Below are 23,315 nucleotides of genomic sequence, written 5' to 3' on the forward strand. Positions count from 1 at the left end.
CTGCAAACCAAGGTTCGGTGGAGCGTGGAGTGGGCGGTGACCCCTCACGTTGCCCAGCGCGCTGCTTGCTCTGTCTATATCAAATAAAACAACCTAAGTTTTGCTGAATATCGAAACTTTTGTCTCATTTATAACATAAATAAGAGAGAAAGCGGAAGGAGGGGAGGGGGGCAGCGGTGGTGCTTCTGCCGTAGCCAGGGAGGCTGATGGCGGAGTTTGGCAGCGGTGGCGGCACCGGCGGCGGGGGGCTGCCCTCCTCCCCGGGGCCGGTCCAAGGCAAGGTGGCGTTCAAGGCAGGAGATGGGGAAGGAGGAGGAGGCGGCGGCGGGAGATCCCGCTTTGATAGTGCGGGCAGCCGGGTCTCCAACGGGGACTGTGCCCAGCCGGGAGCCGGTGAGGAGCCGGGATCAGCTCCTCCTGCAAGCCCGGAGAGCAGCAGCAAAGAGAAAGGATTTTCCAGCAGTCAACAACGAGAAGGCAAACCCGGCATCCCCCGGAGGAGCAGCATAATTAAGGTAAGAGCTCTTGCTCCTCCCCATCGGGGTCTTTTTCTCTGTGACAGAGGCGGGGAGATGCGGGCGATACGTTGAGCCTTGGCCCTAGATGAAAGGACAGGCAGCTTTTCCTTTCTCTTTTTTCCTCCCCCCTGTGGCGAGGGGACTTGATTTTTCCTTTGTCAGAAGTGGACAGCAGTGAGAGGGTGGCTTTGTATACAGCCACGCTTGAGGGTAGCAGGGCGTCATGTTTTGAGGTTTATTAAAGTAGAAGGCTCTAACTCCTGTTGGGGAAGGCGAGATAAACTAGCTGGCTTGTGACAAGACAACATGGGCACCAGCCTGGCAGGGAAAGATATGAATTGCACAGTATGCTTGTTATTTGGGATGCACCTGTGCAGAGCAATTTAGTGGCTCCATTGGCTTGTGTGTGTGACAGGCACACAGCAGGTGATGAGAGATTCAGGATCTCATTGGGCTGGGGGTGGGAAACGGTACAATAGGGAACATTCTTCTTGTTAAAAATGACAGCTCGTTTAGCAGTAGGCTGAGTTGTACTTCACCTATAGAAACATGTTTATACTTAGCTCTGCATATTCTGAACGCTTGGGTTTCAGCTTGAAAAGTAGGGGGAGCATCAGTGGCAGAATGTAGGTTGGGCAAAAAGGAATGCATTTTTTTAAAAATACAATTATTTCTACAAATAGGCTTACTTTGGTCTCTTAAATCCATGGTTCCTCTGATATGTGTTGGGTTAGCTTTCCCAACCCCAGTGAAAAGGTTGAGAGAACATAGACACTGCTCCAATGGTGTAACAGCTGTGAAATGAGGCACAACTTCAAGTACTTAAGATCTGAATTTAATCAAGATCAGCTAGATCTAAATTAAGCTAGATGTGTTGTCTTCTTAGATATTTATAAGCTTCCAAAATCAGTTGTGGTGGGCTGACCTTGGCTGGATTCCAGATACCTACCAAAGCCACTCTATCACTCCCCTCCTCAGGTAGACACGGAAGAGAAATAAAAGACTCATGGGTCGAGAAAAGGATATAGGGAGAGATCTCTCAGAAATTAATGTCATGGACAAAACATGTCAGTAATTTGTTAATTACGGTTAGTTTGGGGAAATTAATTTATTTCTAATCAAATCAGTATAGGATAACAAGAAATAAAGCCAAATGTTGAAAACACCTTCCCTCCATTTTGCCCCTCTCCTGTGGTGCAGGGGATGTGGAATGGGGGCTGTGGTCAGTTCATCACATGTTTCTGCTGTTCCTTCTTCCTCAGGGGGAGGATTGCTCACACTTCTGCCCTGCTCCAGCATTGGGTCTCCTCCATGGGAGGGAGAACTTCCACGAACTTCTCCAGCCTGAGTCTTACCCACAGGGTGCGTTCTTCATGAGCTGCTCCAGTGTGGTTCCCACATGGGATCACCAATCCTTCCAGGAGCCCTCTGCAGTGTGGGTTTCCCACAGGGTTGCAGCCTTGTTCAGGCATCCACCTCCTCTGCCATGGAGTCCTCCTGCCCTAGGGAGCAGCCTGTCTCACCATGTCTCTCTGTGGGCTGCAGGGAAATCTCAGCTCCGGCACCTGGAGCACCTCCTCCCAGCCCTTCACTGACCTTGGTGTCTGCAGTGTTGTTTCACTTGTCAATTGTGCCCCCCTTTCTCTGGCTGCAAGTGCTTCCAATCATTTTTTTTCCCTACCCTGTTAAGTCTGTTATCCCAGGGGCTCTACCACAGTCACTGGTGGCGCTGGCTTGGCCATCTCGGAGCCGGCTGGCATTGGCTCTGTCGGTCACAGGCGAAGCGTCTGGCAGCTTCTCACAGGAGCCACCCTGCTGCCAAAATCTTGTCATGCAAACTCAAGAGACATTACACTCCTTATCATTAAAATCCACATCCATCATACGATCTTCACAAATTTCAGTCACATCAACAAAAAAGAATTCCCCATGCCAAAATAAAAACCACCAACATCACAACACCAAACAGAACACATGCAGTTCACCACAGTTAGAATGTAAGTTTCACACCATCAGTCGTTGTTTTGTCCATATCCTCTGTTGTTCTGTTGATTGGATGATAGAAAAACATGTAGAATATCAAGACTAGTAGTGTATTGGAAGTTGTGTTACTGTCTCCCAGGCCTTGCTGTAAAAACCAAGGGGAGAGCAAGGGCAGTGAGCAGTTGAACACATTTGACAGGCTGTACCCACCCTTCCTGTTTGAGCAGTGATGCTGGGCGTGTACCTGTGTGTGTGTGCTAAAGAAATCATAACAATGGACAGGGGCAGCTGAGCTTGGTATTGGAATAACTATATTTGCTGGATTTCCCAGAGATTTTTTTAATAGGTCTGATACTTCTTAACAGTTTCTTGTTTCTTCTGTGGTAGCCCAAGAAAGACAGTGGTGTTGTTTGCAGGGTGTGCCATGCTGTTGTACTACTTTGTAGTGTATGATTTAATTATACAGCAACCTTCTGCCTCTCTGGGGACCAAGCAAGGTCACAGTACCTAGGGATTTGTGATATATTAAGATCAAGAAGTATGAGATAAGGAAATAGGTTTTGAATTCATAGGTACTCGAGTCAAGGTTCTTAGTTTCTACAGCAATGATAACACTTTGGAATACAAAATTATTCAACTTTCTACTATTATTGCTGCTGAATACCGTTTTGCAGATGTGAACAGTAATCTGTGCAGCAGACAAGAACTGATTACTAAAACTTTGTGTTATTATTTGAATAATTATCTCAAGTGGAAAAATGTAACAACACTGCATTTAAAGTTATGCGTTCCATATTTATTTTAGATATGACTGTTTTAATACTTTTGGGAAAAATCACTTGTCTAAATATATTCTGAATATGATTCTGCTTGCTTAGTTCAGCAGTTCAGGTGGTTAGAGTCTAGATGTGTAGGTGCCTGGTTTTCACTATGAAACATTCCGGAACATCTGGCACGGGTAGTAAACCTTAAGATGCTTCTTGCCTGCTCTTGCAGAACAGAAGTCTGTAAAGAGTGGAAAAAGTAAGATGTAATATGCTTTTGGGAAGTGTTTCTGGGCTTTTAATAGCTTATATCACTAAAACTGCTCTTAAAGAAGATGGCAACCTCAAGGAGCAGGTCTGTTCCTTGCAGTTGTAGATTTCATACATTCATGCAAAACATGACTTTGTAGTTGATCTATAAAATGCACCTTTATGGAATATTTGATACTTAAATACTGTGTCTGCCAATTACTGGTGTAGGTGTTTAGGTCACAAATGGACAATTGACATTTGAATAATAGTTCTAGTTCAGATTAAATGCTTTAGATCCACATGTTTGTGCATGAAAATCGGGAGCACAGATCTGTGTTTTATTTTGGTTTCAGTCTGTGCTTCCATTGGCTGTCTATTTTCATAGCTCTGAGAAGAGAAGTTGCTGCCTTTTTCCCTTTCCTTTCTTACTTGCAGTCTCTGTTCCCTTTTTCCAGTAGCTCCATATTATTTCTGTCATATTTATTTTGTGCACCTGCTTTTGACTTTTTCTTTCTTGTTTCGTGTAAGATGATGTACTCTTCGAGGCTAAGGTGTCACCTAGGACGATGACAGGTGGTACAGCCGCTATTACTGGAAAAAGTAACACAGTCATTATATATAGTATTTTACTTGGCCCTTCAGTCTCATGTATCAGCTGTGTTTAGGCTGAAAGGATTAAAGCTTGTAGTCTTCATTTGTAGCAATTTTAATGGAATAGCCTATTTTATTGCTTGCATTTGTTGAACCAAATTTGAGGGCCAGGGACTACGTATATGTGTTTATAGAGACTTTTTCATTTTCTATTTATTATTCTCTGTATTTACTAGATTCTGATTTTTCAAGAGGCAATAGTGATGATACACTGTACATCCATGGGATTAAGGTTACTGGATACTTGATTTGTGAACTAATTTATATGACGTTTGTATGTATCTAGTGGATTTTGGGGTGACATTTGTTTTTCCATAATATTTTCCTCGGTGCAATTAGCTCTAGTTTCCTATTATGTAATATCCTAAAACATTCCCCATAATATTCTGTGAAATGAACTTCCATCTTGCAGTTCAAAGTGGACTTAAGAATACTGTGAACTTTTCGTAGCTACTCTGACAGTTGGCATGGAGCTTGCTTTATTTTTGTGCGAGGTTCCTCCACACATTTCTTAAATAGACTTGGAGGTGGTAGGTGTTTGAGAGTCTTTAAGGAAGCAAGTGACTTCTGGAGTATGGGTGTGAATCCTCAGAGCTGCTTGTTTCCAGGGGTGCCCAATAAATGCTGGGTCCTCTGAAGAAATTTTTTGCCAATATAAACATATACCATATGCCACTGAAGCAAACGGACGATCAGCATGGGCTCCCCCAGCCCCTTGAGGCCTCGCTGCTGGTCACAGCAGCCCCTGCCTGGCTCCTGCCTGCCCACACCGTGGGCATCCACGGCTGCTCGGGGACATGGAGCTCAGCTGGTGCTGGTGCCGTGTGGGCTTTGCTGGTGGTACCACTGAGACACAGCTGTGAGAACTCAATTTCTTTATTTGAACAAAAAACCAGGGCTAACCTCTGCCCTGGTGGACAGGGGCTGTCCAACTTCAGTGGGGGTGGGAGAGCAGGGCCAGGGGGCTTGGGGGCAGGGGTTCTCGTTTTGGAGGCATGAGTACTGGGATGTGCTGAAGGTGAGGGTACATCCACGCCAGGGCAGCTGGGGAGAGCCGTGAAGAGCTGCAATGGCTCAAGTTCTCAGTGCTCGAGCTCTTCGGCTGGTCTTCTGAATCTTCACAGGAGCACCTGTGGAGAGACGAGTGTCTGAGGCTCCAGCTGCCGCTGGCACACAGGGCCCAGAGCTGGCGAGGCTCCCCAGCACGGCTGGAGCTGCAGGCCCAGCTTGGCCCAGCTGGACAGCTGCTCCTCAAGGCCCCGGCGAGCAGGGCATGGCTCTGGGCAGGCTCCCTGGCCAGGAGCGGGCCCCAGAGCGCGTCTGCCTTTCAAGGCCAATCTGGTCCCTGCTCTTTCTCCTCCCCACCTTGCTTTGCCTCTGCCTGCTGCTCGTGGGGCTGCTCTTGGCCTCACAGCCTCAGTGGGAGCCAGCACTGGCTGCAACCCCAGTGGGCTCCCCAGGAGAAGGCCCAGCAATGAAGAGGCACTGGGCAGCAGCAGAAGCCTCAGCAGAGTTATTTGGACAAGCGCTGACCATCCTCAACTCCACAGCAGCCTGACTGGGAGTGTTTCCTATCAGCAGCCCTTAAAAGAAGCTGTTTGAGGCAGAGATCAGCAAAACACTCACCGTTTCCTCTTCCAGCAATACCAGATTCCGGCACAGCATATCATCAGGAACAGTGCTCCACCAGCCACGATGGCCATGAACTTCATCAAGCACGGTGTTCCCCAGCAGAAAACTCTTCTCATGCTTTCCGAGATCTTCTCAGCACGTGTTGACGTGCTGACTGCGTCTGTGGGGGCACTGAGGAGTGTGAGGCCGTGCCGTGCTCCACTGCTCAGCTGGCAGCACGGTGGATACGGCCAGGACGTTCTCTGTTTCCCCCAGAGCTGGGGCCTGCAGGCACCTTGCCACGTCCTGGCACAGGGCTGCTCACTCCCCAAAGCCCTGAGACTGCGTGCGACAATTGCTCTGTGTTATGCCGGTCTTCTGCAGGCAATATGTGTCCCACAGACATGGATAAGGAAAATGCCCAGGGTTTTGGAGCTGCTCCAGGACCCACCCTTCTCCAAACCACTGCCCCTCCTGATATTCTGGGAGAGCAGGAATTTTCAGGGGATCTAAGGCCGTGCATGGCCCGTGGGGCACTTTGGGCTCCCTGTCAGCCGATGCCAAATGCCTTCGTGCAGAGCCTGGCAAGAAGCACCATCCAGGCCAGCCTGGGAACCAGCCCTGCACGGTGTGACAGCAGCAGTGGGGCAGCGAGGCTGCCATGGATCCCTTCCCTCTGTGGCGAGCATGGCGCCTCCTGATGTGCAGAGAAGGCCCCTGGCTGCTGATTCTCAGGAGAAGGCTGAGGGAAATGCACCCACCCTGATGTCTCTCCACTTCACTGAGGATTTGTTCCAGGTGTTTGGATTCCTCCAGGGACTTCCTGTTTCCTTTAGGTTTGTTCTTTCTTCTCAGGGGAGCTGAAGAGAAAGTATTTCCATTTCAGATGAATGGATGCCACAAAAGCAGTGCTCAGCCTGTGGGGTCAGCAGGGACGCACTACTCACGCCTGTGAGGAGAGCCGGGCCTGCGTGCAACATCCATCAAAGGACTCGGGAAAGTCCTCCTTGCAAGCACACCTGTCATGCAACAGCCAGAGAAGCTTCTGTCATCTCTGCTGATCTGCACGGGCAGCACTGAGCTGCAGGAGCTGTGAGGGGATTGCACAGGCCGAGGGCGCAGCTCTGTCCTGGCACCTGCAGTGATGCTCCCCTGGCCCAGCTTTGGGCTCTGAGATGGCAGGTCCCCCAGGGGCAAAGGCCTTCACCTACCCTCCTCATCTTCCTCATCATCAGGCTTAGAAATGGATCTGAGTTGTGATTCCCGATGACCTTCATCAACAGATTGACCTACAAAGAAAGGCAGGACAGAACAGCTCCCAGCACTGCAGGAGATCCTCAGGCTGCCTGGGGCGGGCAAAGGAGCCACGCAAGGCACAGGCCTGGGCCCTTCCCATCCCATCCCTTCCCTTCCCTTCCCTTCCCTTCCCTTCCCTTCCCTTCCCTTCCCTTCCCTTCCCTTCCCTCCCCTTCCCTCTCTGCTCTTCTCCGGGGCTGCACAGAGCACATGGAAGGAGACACTGGCATTGCACATGGGAAGAGGATTGACAGCTAAATGCTCCTTCCTCCCACTGAGAGCCATCCTGGACACAAGAGTAGAAATTTCCAGGCCAAGATTTCCAGAATCCATCCAACTTCAGAGGATCTTAAGGGCAACGCCACATGAATATTGCTCTGGACACTGTTTACACTTGGACAATGATGATTGTGTTAGGAAAGAGTTGCTGAAAACTGACCTTCACCAAGCTCCGAGAACCTGAAACCAAGGGTTAGCAGCGTTTGCAAATGCTGCAAGTCACGACCCCAGTCTAGAAGGAGCACAGATGGGAAGCGTTCCATGGTGTGCTGGGATCCCCTTCACCAGGGAGCTGAGCACTTCACTGCCAAGCAGCAGAGATGGCAGCTGAAGGCTCAGCAGGCCTCAGGCCCAGAGGCACAGCAATTACCTCTTGTGACTGTGCCTGGCTTCGCCTCCCTTCCTGCAGCAGAGGCTGCCAGTGAGCCACTGCTTTGTCCGGGAAACTCAGTGTTCAGCACAGTCTTTCTTTGCATCACTGCAGCAAGGAAAAGGGACAGGTGGATCAGATGGACTTGTTCTCCACTGGGGAGGTGCCATCTTCAGGAGGCAATGCTTGTTGAAGTCACGTCTAAGGATCAGGAGAAAGGCCAGGTTATTGGGGCTGGCCAGGGCCTCCCTCCTCCAAACAGCTGCCCCTCCTGATGTGCTGGGAGACCAGGAAATTTCTGGGCATCTAAGGTTGTGCGTGGCCCATGGTGCAGATTGGGCTCCCTGTCAGCTGATGCCAAATGCCTTCGTGCAGAGGGTGGGAACGGGCCCTGCAGGGTGTGACAGCAGCAGTGGGGCAGCGAGGCTGCCATGGATCCCTTCCCACTATGCCCGGCACAGTGTGTCCAGATGTGCAGAGAAAGCCCCCAGCTGCTGATTCTCAAGAGAAGGCTGAGGGAAATGCACCCACCACGGCGTCTCTCCACATCACTGAGGATTTCTTTCAGGTTTTTGGATCCCTTCAGGGACTTCTTTTGTCCTTCTGGTTTGTTCCTCCCTCTCAGCGGACCTTAAGAGAAAGTATTTCCATTTCAGATGAAAGGATGCCACCAAAGAAGCGCTCAGCCTGTGAGGTCAGCAGGGAGACACTACTCACCCCTGGGATGGGAGCTGGGCTTGTGTGAATCAGCCAGCAAGGGCCCATGAGGAGTCTTTTCTGCAGACACACCTGTAACTCAACAGCCACGGAAGCTTCCGTCACATGGTTCATGCCATTATGTCAAGGATTATTTCTTGGTGGGATGCTGAGAACATACCTGCAGGAGGCTTCAGAGGCTGAAAATCTTCATGAAGCCAAGGTGCTGGAGAAATCTTCCTAGCCCGCTCATCTAGAAGGGAGGACAGGTGAGAACCATTTCCATGGTGTGCTGGCATGCCCTTCTACAGGGAGCTGAGCACTTCAGGGGGGTGAGCGAATGCTTTGTGTCTGCACTGCCAAGCAGCAGAGATGGCAGCTGAAGGCTCAGCAGGCCTCAGGCCCAGTGGCACAGCAATTACCTGCTGTGACTGCTCCTGGCATCACCTCCCTTCCTGCAGCAGAAGCTCCCAATGAGCCACTGCTTCCTCCGGGAAATGCTTCCTTCAGGACAGTCTCTCCTTGCATCTCTGGACAAAGGAAAAGGGACAGCTGCATCCGATGGAGTTGTTTCCCAAGGGCAAGATGCCATCTTGAGGAGGCAATGCTTGTTGAAGTCATGTCTAAGGTTCAGGAAGTCAGTCCAGCGTTGGAGCTGGGCCAGGCCCCTCCCTCCTCCAAACAGCTTCCCCTACACCTGATGGACCCCGAGACTGGGAAATTTCTGGGGATCTCAGGGTGTGCGTTGCCCGTGGTGTAGATTGGGCTCCCTGTCAGCCAATGCCAAATGCCTTCGTGCAGAGCCTGGGGAGGAGCTGCATCCAGGCCAGCCTGGGAACCAGCCCTGCACGGTGTGACAGCAGCAGTGCGGCAGCGAGGCTGCCATGGATCCCTTCCCTCTGTGCCGGGCACGGCGTGTCCAGATGTGCAGAGAAAGGCCCCAGCTGCTGATTCTCAGGGGAAGGCTGAGGGAAATGCACCCACCACGACGTCTCTCCACATCACTGAGGATTTCTTTCAGGCTTTTGGATCCCTTCAGGGACTTCTTTTGTCCTTCTGGTTTGTTCCTCGCTCTCGGCGGACCTTAAGAGAAAGTATTTCCATTTCAGATGAAAGGATGCCACCGAAGCAGCGCTCAGCCTGTGAGGTCAGCAGGGAGACACTACTCACCCCTGTGATGGGAGCTGGGCTTGTGTGACTCAACCAGCAAGGGCCCATGAGGAGTCTTTTCTGCAGACACACCTGTAAGTCAACGGCCACGGAAGCTCCTGTCACCCGGTTCCTGCCAGGTTGTCACTGATGAGTCTTTTAGGAACATTTCCAACATACCTGCAGGAGGCTCCAGCTGCATGAAATGTTCAAAAAGCCAAGGTATTGGTGAAACCTTTGCAACGCGCTCATCTGGAAGGGAGGAGAGACGAGAATCACCTTCTGCCTTAGGGAAGTGGACACTGCAAGGGGGTCGGCTAAGGCTGTGGCAGGCAGATGTGAATGGACGTGGCCAAAGCTGCGGAGGGGCCTGGGGAGCTGTGGGCTGCCTCTGGTCCCTGTCCACACTGTTTGCTGGCCCTGGACGACATGCGTGGAGAGGAAAGCGGGGCAGCCCAAGGCCCCTGTGGGCTCTCTCCCTCTCCCAGAGGAAAGCCTCCCTAAAGCCCTATGGAAAACCATCCCCAACGCTTCCTGGGGAGAAGGGAGCGCTGTGCCAGGAAAGGGGATCCGTCGGCTCACCTGCTCCCTTCGCTCGCCGTGCAGCTGCCTGGGCAGCCCTGGCAGTCAGGGCCAGTGCCAGGAGGAGCAGGAGGAAGAGGCGCAGAGCAAGGGCCATGGTGCCTTGCCCTGTGCCAGTCGTGCAGCTCTTGCTGCCACCGCTGTCCTCACGCCGCTGTCGCAATGTCAGCGCCGCTGCTGCCGCCGCAACAGTCGTGAGCAAGGACTGACTGCTTGGTGGTTGTGGTGCTGTGCAAGCACAGGGCTCTGGGTCCTCTGTGACCTCAGAGCCTGCTGTGACGTCAAGGCTGGGGCAGGATTTTGTGGGAATGGATCTCAAGAGCTGCCCTTCCAGTGAGGAGAGTAGGTCTCTGCAGGCAGCTGCATGCAATCTCTATTTTGTTTCCCAAGACCAGAGTTATCTGACATTGGCCAAGTGAGATATTTCATGGTTCTACCTGCAATAGCAATGTCAAGTCCAAAATTCAACTCGCATTGCTGATTCCCACTGTTGCAGGCAGCACCAGCCCCATGCCAAGAGTGACTCCGTGCTGTGCACTCTGCTGGCCTTTGGCCCATATTTAAAAAGTGAAGGGCTTGATGTCCTAAGTTTTAAAAGGAATGCAACACTGGTCATCAGCATAGCTGCATGCTTTAGAGGAGACCCAAACCCACTGCACACCTTATGGGTGTCCTCAGCCACCCCAAAATCCCCCTGTGTGCCTCACGAGAGACCCCAGAGCCCTGCTTAACTTCGAGGTGTCCCTCGGCCCCTGCACACCTTTGGATTTAGCCTAAATGAGGGGAAAAAACTGATCGTTGGGCTAAGATTTTACATTGTGGAAAGTATCATGTGGCACAGCAGCTCCACTGGGATTGTGTCTTGTTGGTTGACTTGGGGATTGAAGAAGAATGGCTTCTGTCTTCATACGACATAAAAGGAAGAGGTGTGGGGATGAAAGGACTTGAAGAGCGTTGGTGTTTAAAAGAAGGAAGCCAAGAGGATACAAGATTTGAACTTGGAGACAAAAGTAACTCATGTTGCCTTAAGTGCTTCTTTTAAAAAGCTTCAGTAGAAAAGAGTTCGGCAATGGTGGAATTTTCAACCTCTCTTCATTTGAAGGAATAATTCTCATCATTTGAAGCATTTGTTCCCTTTCTTTACCTCCCACTCTCTTAGTTGTGGACTTGGAGCATAAACTGACCTAGCAGTGTTGGCACCTTGCGTTTGTTTATGCAGGTCATAGGAAGAGTGAGCTGCATTAGTACCAGCATTTAGATGGAAGGTGCACAGTATTCCTAAGTCATAGAATGCCTGCTCTCTCATAGTTACCTTGGCCTCTAAATTGTTTTGCGTATTTTTGGTGGGGGTCTTTTTTCCGGGTTTATTTTTTTTGTGTGTGTGTTGTTTTATGACTAGCTATAAATAAAAATTGTAGCAAGAAGTCTACTTTATTCCATGTAAGAAAAGGTGGGATTCTGAATCGTTCCTTCAATCTTGAGATGTGTTGAGGAATTAAATTTAGTCACTGTACAGCTTGGTTTCAAAGCATACCTAAATGGAATTTCCTTAGTAAAACAAGAATGGAGACTTGTTCTGCTGTCATCTCAGTAAAATAGGGAACCAGAGAGGTATACGCCACTGACGAATATTGAATGGTGAATCAAAGAATTGAAAACAGTGTTAAAATGTCAAAGGGTGTAACAGTGTCTGCAACGGATATGCTTATGCATTTTGTAGTAAAGTGAGTGGTCCACTCCTGAAGGAAATGCTGATTTATGTTTTCAGAGGGAATCCAAGTGATATTCTTTCAACTAGTTTGTGGTTACAGAAGTAACTTATCTAAATACTGTCTTGAAAGAAATAAAAAATGTACCAGGTATATGTTATGACTGTATCAAACAAGCATCAGAAAGTGACAGATTCTATAAATACCGGCCTGCTGGAACTACATGGAAATAAAGCAAAGGAAAATATAGACAAAACTTCAATTCATCTCTGTTGCTGTGTATTAGAGAGATGACTGTGAGGTAAAGCCCATATGATCAATCCCCTTGCTTTTCACGTGTGAGATGTTCAGATGTCAGCATTGTATATGGGTTCCACTGAAGCGACGCCAGGCTATGAAGGACTTGCTTGTGGTGCGCAGCCCAGCCTCATTGCATCTTCCTCAAGGCAAGCACTTAGTGAGTGCTTGCCTCTTTTCCTGGCCATGGCCCTGGAGGAGGTCCAGGCCCAGACGATGCCACTGAAGGAGATGTGCCCTCAGCCCAGGGACGTTCAGCACGGGCTCCCCCAGCCCCTAGAGGCCTCGCTGCTGGTCACAGCAGCCCCTGCCTGGCTCCTGCCTGCCCACACCGTGGGCATCCACGGCTGCTCGGGGACATGGAGCTCAGCTGGTGCTGGTGCCGTGTGGGCTTTGCTGGTGGTACCACTGAGACACAGCTGTGAGAACTCAATTTCTTTATTTGAACAAAAAACCAGGGCTAACCTCTGCCCTGGTGGACAGGGGCTGTCCAACTTCAGTTGGGGTGGGAGAGCAGGGCCAGGGGGCTTGGGGGCAGGGGTTCTCGTTTTGGAGGCATGAGTACTGGGATGTGCTGAAGATGGGGGTACATCCACGCCAGGGCAGCTGGGGAGAGCCGTGAAGAGCTGCAATGGCTCAAGCTCTCAGTGCTCGAGCTCTTCGGCTGGTCTTCTGAATCTTCACAGGAGCACCTGTGGAGAGACGAGTGTCTGAGGCTCCAGCTGCCGCTGGCACACAGGGCCCAGAGCTGGCGAGGCTCCCCAGCACGGCTGGAGCTGCAGGCCCAGCTTGGCCCAGCTGGACAGCTGCTCCTCAAGGCCCCGGCGAGCAGGGCATGGCTCTGGGCAGGCTCCCTGGCCAGGAGCGGGCCCCAGAGCGCGTCTGCCTTTCAAGGCCAATCTGGTCCCTGCTCTTTCTCCTCCCCACCTTGCTTTGCCTCTGCCCGCTGCTCGTGGGGCTGTTCTTGGCCTCGCAGCCTCAGTGGGAGCCAGCATTGGCTGCAGCCCCAGTGGGCTCCCCAGGAGAAGGCCCAGCAATGAAGAGGCACCGGGCAGCAGCAGAAGCCTCAGCAGAGTTATTTGGACAAGCGCTGACCATCCTCAACTCCACAGCAGCCTGACTGGGAGTGTTTCCTATCAGCAGCCCTTAAAAGAAGCTGTTTGAGGCAGAGATCAGCAAAACACTCACCGTTTCCTCTTCCAGCAATACCAGATTCCGGCACAGCATATCATCAGGAACAGTGCTCCACCAGCCACGATGGCCATGAACTTCATCAAGCACGGTGTTCCCCAGCAGAAAACTCTTCTCATGCTTTCCGAGATCTTCTCAGCACGTGTTGACGTGCTGACTGCATCTGTGGGGGCAATGAGGAGTGTGAGGCCGTGCCGTGCTCCACTGCTCAGCTGGCAGCACGGTGGATTACGGCCAGGACGTTCTCTGTTTCCCCCAGAGCTGGGGCCTGCAGGCACCTTGCCACGTCCTGGCACAGGGCTGCTCACTCCCCAAAGCCCTGAGACTGCGTGCGACAATTGCTCTGTGTTATGCCGGTCTTCTGCAGGCAATATGTGTCCCACAGACATGGATAAGGAAAATGCCCAGGGTTTTGGAGCTGCTCCAGGACCCACCCTTCTCCAAACCACTGCCCCTCCTGATATTCTGGGAGAGCAGGAATTTTCAGGGGATCTAAGGCCGTGCATGGCCCGTGGGGCACTTTGGGCTCCCTGTCAGCCGATGCCAAATGCCTTCGTGCAGAGCCTGGCAAGAAGCACCATGCAGGCCAGCCTGGGAACCAGCCCTGCACGGTGTGACAGCAGCAGTGCGGCAGCGAGGCTGCCATGGATCCCTTCCCTCTGTGGCGAGCATGGCGCCTCCTGATGTGCAGAGAAGGCCCCTGGCTGCTGATTCTCAGGAGAAGGCTGAGGGAAATGCACCCACCCTGATGTCTCTCCACTTCACTGAGGATTTGTTCCAGGTTTCCTTTAGGTTTGTTCTTTCTTCTCAGGGGAGCTGAAGACAAAGTATTTCCATTTCAGATGAATGGATGCCACAAAAGCAGTGCTCAGCCTGTGCGGTCAGCAGGGACGCACTACTCACGCCTGTGAGGGGAGCCGGGCCTGCGTGCAACATCCATCAAAGGACTCGGGAAAGTCCTCCTTGCAAGCACACCTGTCATGCAACAGCCAGAGAAGCTTCTGTCATCTCTGCTGATCTGCACGGGCAGCACTGAGCTGCAGGAGCTGTGAGGGGATTGCACAGGCCGAGGGCGCAGCTCTGTCCTGGCACCTGCAGCGATGCTCCTCTGGCCCAGCTTTGGGCTCTGAGCTGGCAGGTCCCCCAGGGGCAAAGGCCTTCACCTACCCTCCTCATCTTCCTCATCATCAGGCTTAGAAATGGATCTGAGTTGTGATTCCCGATGACCTTCATCAACAGATTGACCTACAAAGAAAGGCAGGACAGAACAGCTCCCAGCACTGCAGGAGATCCTCAGGCTGCCTGGGGCGGGCAAAGGAGCCACGCAAGGCACAGGCCTGCGCCCTTCCCTTCCCTTCCCTTCCCTTCCCTTCCCTCTCTGCTCTTCTCCGGGGCTGCACAGAGCACATGGAAGGAGACACTGGCATTGCACATGGGAAGAGGATTGACAGCTAAATGCTCCTTCCTCCCACTGAGAGCCATCCTGGACACAAGAGTAGAAATTTCCAGGCCAAGATTTCCAGAATCCATCCATCTTCAGAGGATCTTAAGGGCAACGCCACATGAATATTGCTCTGGACACTGTTTACACTTGGACAATGATGATTGTGTTAGGAAAGAGTTGCTGAAAACTGACCTTCACCAAGCTCCGAGAACCTGAAACCACGGGTTAGCAGCGTTTGCAAATGCTGCAAGTCACGACCCCAGTCTAGAAGGAGCACAGATGGGAAGCGTTCCATGGTGTGCTGGGATCCCCTTCACCAGGGAGCTGAGCACTTCACTGCCAAGCAGCAGAGATGGCAGCTGAAGGCTCAGCAGGCCTCAGGCCCAGAGGCACAGCAATTACCTCTTGTGACTGTGCCTGGCTTCGCCTCCCTTCCTGCAGCAGAGGCTGCCAGTGAGCCACTGCTTTGTCCGGGAAACTCAGTGTTCAGCACAGTCTTTCTTTGCATCACTGCAGCAAGGAAAAGGGACAGGTGGATCAGATGGACTTGTTCTCCACTGGGGAGGTGCCATCTTCAGGAGGCAATGCTTGTTGAAGTCACGTCTAAGGATCAGGAGAAAGGCCAGGTTATTGGGGCTGGCCAGGGCCTCCCTCCTCCAAACAGCTGCCCCTCCTGATGTGCTGGGAGACCAGGAAATTTCTGGGCATCTAAGGTTGTGCGTGGCCCATGGTGCAGATTGGGCTCCCTGTCAGCTGATGCCAAATGCCTTCGTGCAGAGGGTGGGAACGGGCCCTGCAGGGTGTGACAGCAGCAGTGGGGCAGCGAGGCTGCCATGGATCCCTTCCCACTATGCCCGGCACAGTGTGTCCAGATGTGCAGAGAAAGCCCCCAGCTGCTGATTCTCAAGAGAAGGCTGAGGGAAATGCACCCACCACGGCGTCTCTCCACATCACTGAGGATTTCTTTCAGGTTTTTGGATCCCTTCAGGGACTTCTTTTGTCCTTCTGGTTTGTTCCTCCCTCTCAGCGGACCTTAAGAGAAAGTATTTCCATTTCAGATGAAAGGATGCCACCGAAGCAGCGCTCAGCCTGTGAGGTCAGCAGGGAGACACTACTCACCCCTGGGATGGGAGCTGGGCTTGTGTGACTCAGCCAGCAAGGGCCCATGAGGAGTCTTTTCTGCAGACACACCTGTAACTCAACAGCCACGGAAGCTTCTGTCACCTGCTTCCTGCCATTATGTCAAGGATTATTTCTTGGTGGGATGCTGAGAACATACCTGCAGGAGGCTTCAGAGGCTGAAAATCTTCATGAAGCCAAGGTGCTGGAGAAATCTTCCTAGCCCGCTCATCTAGAAGGGAGGACAGGTGAGAACCATTTCCATGGTGTGCTGGCATGCCCTTCTACAGGGAGCTGAGCACTTCAGGGGGGTGAGCGAATGCTTTGTGTCTGCACTGCCAAGCAGCAGAGATGGCAGCTGAAGGCTCAGCAGGCCTCAGGCCCAGTGGCACAGCAATTACCTGCTGTGACTGGTCCTGGCATCACCTCCCTTCCTGCAGCAGAGGCTCCCAATGAGCCACTGCTTCCTCCGGGAAATGCTTCCTTCAGGACAGTCTCTCCTTGCATCTCTGGACAAAGGAAAAGGGACAGCTGCATCCGATGGAGTTGTTTCCCAAGGGGAAGATGCCATCTTGAGGAGGCAATGCTTGTTGAAGTCATGTCTAAGGTTCAGGAAGTCAGTCCAGCGTTGGAGCTGGGCCAGGCCCCTCCCTCCTCCAAACAGCTGCCCCTACACCTGATGGACCCCGAGACTGGGAAATTTCTGGGGATCTCAGGGTGTGCGTTGCCCGTGGTGTAGATTGGGCTCCCTGTCAGCCGATGCCAAATGCCTTCGTGCAGAGCCTGGGGAGGAGCTGCATCCAGGCCAGCCTGGGAACCAGCCCTGCACGGTGTGACAGCAGCAGTGCGGCAGCGAGGCTGCCATGGATCCCTTCCCTCTGTGCCGGGCACGGCGTGTCCAGATGTGCAGAGAAAGGCCCCAGCTGCTGATTCTCAGGGGAAGGCTGAGGGAAATGCACCCACCACGACGTCTCTCCACATCACTGAGGATTTCTTTCAGGCTTTTGGATCCCTTCAGGGACTTCTTGTGCCCTTCAGGTTTGTTCCTCCCTCTCGGCAGACCTTAAGAGAAAGTATTTCCATTTCAGATGAAAGGATGCCACCGAAGCAGCGCTCAGCCTGTGAGGTCAGCAGGGAGACACTACTCACCCCTGGGATGGGAGCTGGGCTTGTGTGACTCAGCCAGCAAGGGCCCATGAGGAGTCTTTTCTGCAGACACACCTGTAACTCAACGGCCACGGAAGCTCCTGTCACCCGGTTCCTGCCAGGTTGTCACTGATGAGTCTTTTAGGAACATTTCCAACATACCTGCAGGAGGCTCCAGCTGCATGAAATGTTCCAAAAGCCAAGGTATTGGTGAAACCTTTGCAACGCGCTCATCTGGAAGGGAGGAGAGACGAGAATCACCTTCTGCCTTAGGGAAGTGGGCACTGCAAGGGGGTCGGCTAAGGCTGTGGCAGGCAGATGTGAATGGACGTGGCCAAAGCTGCGGAGGGGCCTGGGGAGCTGTGGGCTGCCTCTGGTCCCTGTCCACACTGTTTGCTGGCCCTGGACGACATGCGTGGAGAGGAAAGCGGGGCAGCCCAAGGCCCCTGTGGGCTCTCTCCCTCTCCCAGAGGAAAGCCTCCCTAAAGCCCTATGGAAAACCATCCCCAACGCTTCCTGGGGAGAAGGGAGCGCTGTGCCAGGAAAGGGGATCCGTCGGCTCACCTGCTCCCTTCGCTCGCCGTGCAGCTGCCTGGGCAGCCCTGGCAGTCAGGGCCAGTGCCAGGAGGAGCAGGAGGAAGAGGCGCAGAGCAAGGGCCATGGTGCCTTGCCCTGTGCCAGTCGTGCAGCTCTTGCTGCCACCGCTGTCCTCACGCCGCTGTCGCAATGTCAGCACCGCTGCCGCCGCTGCTGCCGCCGCAACAGTCGTGGGCAAGGACTGACTGCTTGGTGGTTGTGGTGCTGTGCAAGCACAGGGCTCTGGGTCCTCTGTGACCTCAGAGCCTGCTGTGACGTCAAGGCTGGGGCAGGATTTTGTGGGAATGGATCTCAAGAGCTGCCCTTCCAGTGAGGAGAGTAGGTCTCTGCAGGCAGCTGCATGCAATCTCTATTTTGTTTCCCAAGACCAGAGTTATCTGACATTGGCCAAGTGAGATATTTCATGGTTCTACCTGCAATAGCAATGTCAAGTCCAAAATTCAACTCGCATTGCTGATTCCCACTGTTGCAGGCAGCACCAGCCCCATGCCAAGAGTGACTCCGTGCTGTGCACTCTGCTGGCCTTTGGCCCATATTTAAAAAGTGAAGGGCTTGATGTCCTAAGTTTTAAAAGGAATGCAACACTGGCCATCAGCATAGCTGCATGCTTTAGAGGAGACCCAAACCCACTGCACACCTTATGGGTGTCCTCAGCCACCCCAAAATCCCCCTGTGTGCCTCACGAGAGACCCCAGAGCCCTGCTTAACTTCGAGGTGTCCCTCGGCCCCTGCACACCTTTGGAGTTAGCCTAAATGAGGGGAAAAAACTGATCGTTGGGCTAAGATTTTACATTGTGGAAAGTATCATGTGGCACAGCAGCTCCACTGGGATTGTGTCTTGTTGGTTGACTTGGGGATTGAAGAAGAATGGCTTCTGTCTTCATACGACATAAAAGGAAGAGGTGTGGGGATGAAAGGACTTGAAGAGCGTTGGTGTTTAAAAGAAGGAAGCCAAGAGGATACAAGATTTGAACTTGGAGACAAAAGTAACTCATGTTGCCTTAAGTGCTTCTTTTAAAAAGCTTCAGTAGAAAAGAGTTCGGCAATGGTGGAATTTTCAACCTCTCTTCATTTGAAGGAATAATTCTCATCATTTGAAGCATTTGTTCCCTTTCTTTACCTCCCACTCTCTTAGTTGTGGACTTGGAGCATAAACTGACCTAGCAGTGTTGGCACCTTGCGTTTGTTTATGCAGGTCATAGGAAGAGTGAGCTGCATTAGTACCAGCATTTAGATGGAAGGTGCACAGTATTCCTAAGTCATAGAATGCCTGCTCTCTCATAGTTACCTTGGCCTCTAAATTGTTTTGCGTATTTTTGGTGGGGGTCTTTTTTCCGGGTTTATTTTTTTTTCGTGTGTGTGTTGTTTTATGACTAGCTATAAATAAAAATTGTAGCAAGAAGTCTACTTTATTCCATGTAAGAAAAGGTGGGATTCTGAATCGTTCCTTCAATCTTGAGATGTGTTGAGGAATTAAATTTAGTCACTGTACAGCTTGGTTTCAAAGCATACCTAAATGGAATTTCCTTAGTAAAACAAGAATGGAGACTTGTTCTGCTGTCATCTCAGTAAAATAGGGAACCAGAGAGGTATACGCCACTGACGAATATTGAATGGTGAATCAAAGAATTGAAAACAGTGTTAAAATGTCAAAGGGTGTAACAGTGTCTGCAACGGATATGCTTATGCATTTTGGAGTAAAGTGAGTGGTCCACTCCTGAAGGAAATGCTGATTTATGTTTTCAGAGGGAATCCAAGTGATATTCTTTCAACTAGTTTGTGGTTACAGAAGTAACTTATCTAAATACTGTCTTGAAAGAAATAAAAAATGTACCAGGTATATGTTATGACTGTATCAAACAAGCATCAGAAAGTGACAGATTCTATAAATACCGGCCTGCTGGAACTACATGGAAATAAAGCAAAGGAAAATATAGACAAAACTTCAATTCATCTCTGTTGCTGTGTATTAGAGAGATAACTGTGAGGTAAAGCCCATATGATCAATCCCCTTGCTTTTCACGTGTGAGATGTTCAGATGTCAGCATTGTATATGGGTTCCACTGAAGCGACGCCAGGCTATGAAGGACTTGCTTGTGGTGCGCAGCCCAGCCTCATTGCATCTTCCTCAAGGCAAGCACTTAGTGAGTGCTTGCCTCTTTTCCTGGCCATGGCCCTGGAGGAGGTCCAGGCCCAGACGATGCCACTGAAGGAGATGTGCCCTCAGCCCAGGGACGTTCAGCACGGGCTCCCCCAGCCCCTAGAGGCCTCGCTGCTGGTCACAGCAGCCCCTGCCTGGCTCCTGCCTGCCCACACCGTGGGCATCCACGGCTGCTCGGGGACATGGAGCTCAGCTGGTGCTGGTGCCGTGTGGGCTTTGCTGGTGGTACCACTGAGACACAGCTGTGAGAACTCAATTTCTTTATTTGAACAAAAAACCAGGGCTAACCTCTGCCCTGGTGGACAGGGGCTGTCCAACTTCAGTTGGGGTGGGAGAGCAGGGCCAGGGGGCTTGGGGGCAGGGGTTCTCGTTTTGGAGGCATGAGTACTGGGATGTGCTGAAGATGGGGGTACATCCACGCCAGGGCAGCTGGGGAGAGCCGTGAAGAGCTGCAATGGCTCAAGCTCTCAGTGCTCGAGCTCTTCGGCTGGTCTTCTGAATCTTCACAGGAGCACCTGTGGAGAGACGAGTGTCTGAGGCTCCAGCTGCCGCTGGCACACAGGGCCCAGAGCTGGCGAGGCTCCCCAGCACGGCTGGAGCTGCAGGCCCAGCTTGGCCCAGCTGGACAGCTGCTCCTCAAGGCCCCGGCGAGCAGGGCATGGCTCTGGGCAGGCTCCCTGGCCAGGAGCGGGCCCCAGAGCGCGTCTGCCTTTCAAGGCCAATCTGGTCCCTGCTCTTTCTCCTCCCCACCTTGCTTTGCCTCTGCCCGCTGCTCGTGGGGCTGTTCTTGGCCTCGCAGCCTCAGTGGGAGCCAGCACTGGCTGCAACCCCAGTGGGCTCCCCAGGAGAAGGCCCAGCAATGAAGAGGCACTGGGCAGCAGCAGAAGCCTCAGCAGAGTTATTTGGACAAGCGCTGACCATCCTCAACTCCACAGCAGCCTGACTGGGAGTGTTTCCTATCAGCAGCCCTTAAAAGAAGCTGTTTGAGGCAGAGATCAGCAAAACACTCACCGTTTCCTCTTCCAGCAATACCAGATTCCGGCACAGCATATCATCAGGAACAGTGCTCCACCAGCCACGATGGCCATGAACTTCATCAAGCACGGTGTTCCCCAGCAGAAAACTCTTCTCATGCTTTCCGAGATCTTCTCAGCACGTGTTGACGTGCTGACTGCGTCTGTGGGGGCACTGAGGAGTGTGAGGCCGTGCCGTGCTCCACTGCTCAGCTGGCAGCACGGTGGATACGGCCAGGACGTTCTCTGTTTCCCCCAGAGCTGGGGCCTGCAGGCACCTTGCCACGTCCTGGCACAGGGCTGCTCACTCCCCAAAGCCCTGAGACTGCGTGCGACAATTGCTCTGTGTTATGCCGGTCTTCTCCAGGCAATATGTGTCCCACAGACATGGATAAGGAAAATGCCCAGGGTTTTGGAGCTGCTCCAGGACCCACCCTTCTCCAAACCACTGCCCCTCCTGATATTCTGGGAGAGCAGGAATTTTCAGGGGATCTAAGGCCGTGCATGGCCCGTGGGGCACTTTGGGCTCCCTGTCAGCCGATGCCAAATGCCTTCGTGCAGAGCCTGGCAAGAAGCACCATGCAGGCCAGCCTGGGAACCAGCCCTGCACGGTGTGACAGCAGCAGTGCGGCAGCGAGGCTGCCATGGATCCCTTCCCTCTGTGGCGAGCATGGCGCCTCCTGATGTGCAGAGAAGGCCCCTGGCTGCTGATTCTCAGGAGAAGGCTGAGGGAAATGCACCCACCCTGATGTCTCTCCACTTCACTGAGGATTTGTTCCAGGTTTCCTTTAGGTTTGTTCTTTCTTCTCAGGGGAGCTGAAGACAAAGTATTTCCATTTCAGATGAATGGATGCCACAAAAGCAGTGCTCAGCCTGTGCGGTCAGCAGGGACGCACTACTCACGCCTGTGAGGAGAGCCGGGCCTGCGTGCAACATCCATCAAAGGACTCGGGAAAGTCCTCCTTGCAAGCACACCTGTCATGCAACAGCCACAGAAGCTTCTGTCATCTCTGCTGATCTGCACGGGCAGCACTGAGCTGCAGGAGCTGTGAGGGGATTGCACAGGCCGAGGGCGCAGCTCTGTCCTGGCACCTGCAGCGATGCTCCTCTGGCCCAGCTTTGGGCTCTGAGCTGGCAGGTCCCCCAGGGGCAAAGGCCTTCACCTACCCTCCTCATCTTCCTCATCATCAGGCTTAGAAATGGATCTGAGTTGTGATTCCAGATGACCTTCATCAACAGATTGACCTACAAAGAAAGGCAGGACAGAACAGCTCCCAGCACTGCAGGAGATCCTCAGGCTGCCTGGGGCGGGCAAAGGAGCCACGCAAGGCACAGGCCTGGGCCCTTCCCATCCCATCCCTTCCCTTCCCTTCCCTTCCCTTCCCTTCCCTTCCCTTCCCTTCCCTTCCCTTCCCTCCCCTTCCCTCTCTGCTCTTCTCCGGGGCTGCACAGAGCACATGGAAGGAGACACTGGCATTGCACATGGGAAGAGGATTGACAGCTAAATGCTCCTTCCTCCCACTGAGAGCCATCCTGGACACAAGAGTAGAAATTTCCAGGCCAAGATTTCCAGAATCCATCCAACTTCAGAGGATCTTAAGGGCAACGCCACATGAATATTGCTCTGGACACTGTTTACACTTGGACAATGATGATTGTGTTAGGAAAGAGTTGCTGAAAACTGACCTTCACCAAGCTCCGAGAACCTGAAACCACGGGTTAGCAGCGTTTGCAAATGCTGCAAGTCACGACCCCAGTCTAGAAGGAGCACAGATGGGAAGCGTTCCATGGTGTGCTGGGATCCCCTTCACCAGGGAGCTGAGCACTTCACTGCCAAGCAGCAGAGATGGCAGCTGAAGGCTCAGCAGGCCTCAGGCCCAGAGGCACAGCAATTACCTCTTGTGACTGTGCCTGGCTTCGCCTCCCTTCCTGCAGCAGAGGCTGCCAGTGAGCCACTGCTTTGTCCGGGAAACTCAGTGTTCAGCACAGTCTTTCTTTGCATCACTGCAGCAAGGAAAAAGGACAGGTGGATCAGATGGACTTGTTCTCCACTGGGGAGGTGCCATCTTCAGGAGGCAATGCTTGTTGAAGTCACGTCTAAGGATCAGGAGAAAGGCCAGGTTATTGGGGCTGGCCAGGGCCTCCCTCCTCCAAACAGCTGCCCCTCCTGATGTGCTGGGAGACCAGGAAATTTCTGGGCATCTAAGGTTGTGCGTGGCCCATGGTGCAGATTGGGCTCCCTGTCAGCTGATGCCAAATGCCTTCGTGCAGAGGGTGGGAACGGGCCCTGCAGGGTGTGACAGCAGCAGTGGGGCAGCGAGGCTGCCATGGATCCCTTCCCACTATGCCCGGCACAGTGTGTCCAGATGTGCAGAGAAAGCCCCCAGCTGCTGATTCTCAAGAGAAGGCTGAGGGAAATGCACCCACCACGGCGTCTCTCCACATCACTGAGGATTTCTTTCAGGTTTTTGGATCCCTTCAGGGACT

General features: G+C 52.5%; 1 pseudogene across 1 annotated transcript in view; it reads left to right on the forward strand.

Moving 5' to 3' along the window:
* Window positions 1–206: 206 nt before the first annotated feature.
* The window catches only part of LOC148225149 (inactive phospholipase C-like protein 2), a 238,043-nt pseudogene continuing 214,934 nt past the window's right edge, over window positions 207–23,315 (forward strand). The window contains exon 1 of the transcript XR_015803277.1: window positions 207–515. The product of XR_015803277.1 is annotated as an inactive phospholipase C-like protein 2 (transcript). The remainder of the gene's footprint in view (window positions 516–23,315) is intronic.

Source organism: Sturnus vulgaris, chromosome 1 (assembly GCF_052056855.1).
Source record: "Sturnus vulgaris isolate bStuVul1 chromosome 1, bStuVul1.hap1, whole genome shotgun sequence".
In the NCBI taxonomy this organism is placed as follows: domain Eukaryota; kingdom Metazoa; phylum Chordata; class Aves; order Passeriformes; family Sturnidae; genus Sturnus; species Sturnus vulgaris.